The following is a 4,443-nucleotide window of genomic DNA, read 5'->3' on the forward strand; positions in this document are numbered from 1 at the left end:
GAACCAAGGTATCAATCCAGTAGGAGGTTGCGCGCGCGTCCCCTAGTACCTGCACAAAGCAAATAACTCCTCGCAACCAATGCGATAAGGGGTTGTCAATCCCTTCACGGTCACATACGAGAGTGAGATCTAATAGATATGATAAGATAATATTTTTGGTGTTTTTATGATAAAGATGCAAAGTAAAATATAGGCAAAGTAAAAAGCGAAGGAAATAACTAAGTATGGGAAGATTAATATGATTAAGATAGACCCGGGGTCCATAGGTTTCACTAGTGGCTTCTCTCAAGAGCATAAGTATTCTACGGTGGGTGAACGAATTACTGTTGAGAATTGACAGAATTGAGCATAGTTATGAGAATATCTAGGTATGATCATGTATATAGGCATCACGTCCGAGACAAGTAGACCGACTCCTGCCTGCATATACTACTACTACTCCACTCATCGACGCTATCCCGCATGCATCTAGAGTATTAAGTTCATGAAAACAGAGTAACGCCTTAAGCAAGATGACATGATGTAGAGGGATAAATTCATGCAATATGATAAAAAAAACCATCTTGTTATCCTCGATGGCAATAATACAATACGTGCCTTGCTGCCCCTACTGTCACTGGGAAAGGACACCGCAAGATTGAACCCAAAACTAAGCACTTCTCCCATTGAAAGAAAGATCAATCTAGTAGGCCAAAGCAAACTGATAATTCGAAGAGACTTGCAAAGATAACCAATCATACATAAAAGAATTCGGAGAAGATTCAAATATTGTTCATAGATAGACTTGATCATAAACCCACAATTTATCGGTCTCAACAAACACACCGCAAAAAGAAGATTACATCGAATAGTTCTCCACAAGAGAGGGGGAGAACATTGTACTGAGATCCAAAAAGAGAGAAGAAGCCATCTAGCTAATAACTATGGACCCGAAGGTCTGAGGTAAACTACTCACACTTCATCGGAGAGGCTATGGTGTTGATGTAGAAGCCCTCCGTGATCGATGCCCCCTCCGGTGGAACTCTGGAACAGGCCCCAAGATGGGATCTCGTGGATACAGGAAGTTACGGTGGTGGAATTAGGGTTTTAGCTCCGTATCTGATCGTTTGGGGGTACGTAGGTATATATAGGAGGAAGGAGTACGTCGGTGGAGCAACAGGGGGCCCACGAGGGTGGAGGGCGTGCCTGGGGGGGGGGGGGTAGGTGCGCCCCCTACCTCGTGGCCTCCTCCTTTGTTTCTTGACGTAGAGTCCAAGTCTCCTGGATCATGTTCGGTGAGAAAATCACGTTCCCGAAGGTTTCATTCTGTTTGGACTCCGTTTGATATTCCTTTTCTTCGAAACCCTAAAATAGGCAAAAAAACAGCAATTCTGGGCTGGGCCTCCGGTTAATAGGTTAGTCCCAAAGATAATATAAAAGTGGAAAATAAAGCCCAATAATGTCCAAAACAGTAGATAATATAGCATGGAGCAATCAAAAATTATAGATATGTTGGAGACATATCAAGCATCCCCAAGCTTAATTCCTGCTCGTCCTCGAGTAGGTAAATGATAAATACAGAATTTTTGATGCGGAGTGCTACTTGGCATAATTTTAATGTAATTCTTCTTAATTGTGGTATGAATATTCAGATCCGAAAGATTCAAGATAAAAATTCATATTGACATAAAAATAATAATACTTCAAGCATACTAACAAATCAATCATGTCTTCTCAAAATAACATGGCCAAAGAAAGTTATCCCAACAAAATCATATAGTCTGGCTATGCTCTATCTTCACCACACAAAGTATTTAAATCATGCGCAACCCCGATGACAAGCCAAGCAATTGTTTCATACTTTTGACATTCTCAAAACTTTTTCAATCTTCACGCAATACATGAGCGTGAGCCATGGATATAGCACTATAGGTGGAATAGAATGGTGGTTTTGGAGAAGACAAAAAGGGAGAAGATAGTCTCACATCAACTAGGCGTATCAACGGGCTATGGAGATGCCCATCAATAGATATCAATGTGAGTGAGTAGGGATTGCCTTGCAACGGATGCACTAGAGCTATAAGTATATGAAAGCTCAACAAAAGAAACTAAGTGGGTGTGCATCCAACTTTCTTGCTCACGAAGACCTAGGGCAATTTTAGGAAGCCCATCATTGGAATATACAAGCCAAGTTCTATAATGAAAAATTCCCACTAGTATATGAAAGTGACAAATGATAGACTCTCTACTATGAACATCATGGTGCTACTTTGAAGCACAAGTGTGGTAAAAGGATAGTAGCATTGTTCCTTCTCTCTTTTTCTCATATTTTTTTATTTGGGCCTTTTCTCTTTTTTATGGCCTCTTTTCTTCTTTTTTTAATTTTTCGTCCGGAGTCTCATCCCGACTTGTGGGGGAATCATTGTCTCCATCATCCTTTCCTCACTGGGACAATGCTCTAATAATGATGATCATCACACTTTTATTTTCTTACAACTCAACAATTACAACTCGATACTTACACAAAATATGACTCTATATGAATGCCTCCGGCGATGTACCGGGATATGCAATGACTCATGAGTGACATGTATGAAAGAATTATGAAGGGTGGCTTTGCCACAAATACGATGTCAACTACATGATCATGCTAAGCAATATGACAATGATGGAGTGTGTCATAATAAATGGAACAGTGGAAAGTTGCATGGCAATATATCTCGGAATGGCTATGGAAATGCCATAACAGGTAGGTATGGTGGCTGTTTTGAGGAAGTTATATGGTGGGTGTATAATACCTGCGAAAGGTGCGCGGTATTAGAGAGGCTAGCAATGGTGGAAGGGTGAGAGTGCGTATAATCCATGGACTCAACATTAGTCATAAAGAAATCATATACTTGTTGCAAAAATCTACAAGTTATCAAAGCAAAGTATTACGCACATGCTCCTAGGGGGATAGATTGGTAGGAAAAGACCATCGCTCGTCCCCAACCGCCACTCATAAGGAAGACAATCAATAAATAAATCATGCTCTCACTTCATCACATAACGGTTCACCATATGTGCATGCTACGGGAATCACAAACTTTAACACAAGTATTTCTCAAATTCACAACTACTCAACTAGCACAACTTTAATATCACCATCTTCATATCTCAAAACAATCATCAAGCATCAAACTTCTCTTAGTATTCAAAACACTCATAAGAAAATTTTTATTCATCTTGAACACCTAGCATATTAGGATTATTTAAGCAAAATACCATGCTATTTAAGACTCTCAAAATAATCTAAATGAAGCATGAGAGATCAACAGTTTCTATAAAACAAATCCACCACCGTGCTCTAAAAGATATAAGTGAAGTACTAGAGCAAAACTATATAACTCAAATGATATAAGTGAAGCACATAGAGTATTCTAACAAATTCCAAATCATGTATGGCTCTCTCAAAAGGTGTGTACAGCAAGGATGATTGTGGTAAACTAAAAAGCAAAGACTAAAATCATACAAGATGCTCCAAGCAAAACACATAACATGTGGTGAATGAAAATATAGCTCCAAGTAAAGTTACCGATAGAAGTAGACGAAAAGAGAGGATGCCTTCTGGGGCATCCCCAAGCTTTGGATTTTATGTGTCCTTATATTATCTTGGGGGTGACACGGGATTCCCAAAGCTTAGGATATTGCCATTCCTTGTTCCATAGTCCATCAAATCTTTACCCAAAACTTGAAAACTTCACAACACAAAACTTAAAGTAGAAAATCTCGTGAGCTCCGTTAGCGAAAGAAAACAAAATACCACTTCAAGGTACTGTAATGAACTCATTATTTATTTATATTTGTGTTAAACCTACTGTATTCCAACTTCTCTATGGTTTATAAACTATTTTACTAGCCATAGATTCATCAAAATAAGCAAACAACACACGAAAAACAGAATCTGTCAAAAACAGAACAGTCTGTAGTAATCTGTAGCTAGCGCAAGATCTGGAACCCCAAAAATTCTAAAATAAATAGCTGGACGTGAGGAATTTATCTATTAATCATCTGAAAAAATAATTAACTAAATAACACTTTCGAAATAAAAATGGCAGCAGTTCTCGTGAGCGCTAAAGTTTCTGCTTTTTACAGCAAGATCTCAAGACTTTCCCCAAGTCTTCCCAACAGTTCTACTTGGCACAAACACTAATTAAACACAACCAAAACAGAGGCTAGATGAATTATTTATTACTAAACAGGAGCAAAAAGCAAGGAATAAAAATAAAATTGGGTTGCCTCCCAACAAGCGCTATCGTTTAACGCCCCTAGCTAGGCATAAAAAGCAAGGATAGATCTAGGTATTGCCATCTTTGGTAGGCAATCCATACGTGGCTCTAATAATATATTCATAAGGTAATTTAATTTTATTTCTAGGAAAGTGTTCCATGCCTTTCCTTAACGGAAACTGGAATCTAATATTTC

The sequence above is a fragment of the Triticum urartu genome, chromosome 3A (assembly GCF_056163025.1).
Source record: "Triticum urartu cultivar PI428250 chromosome 3A, HENAU_Tu73, whole genome shotgun sequence".
In the NCBI taxonomy this organism is placed as follows: domain Eukaryota; kingdom Viridiplantae; phylum Streptophyta; class Magnoliopsida; order Poales; family Poaceae; genus Triticum; species Triticum urartu.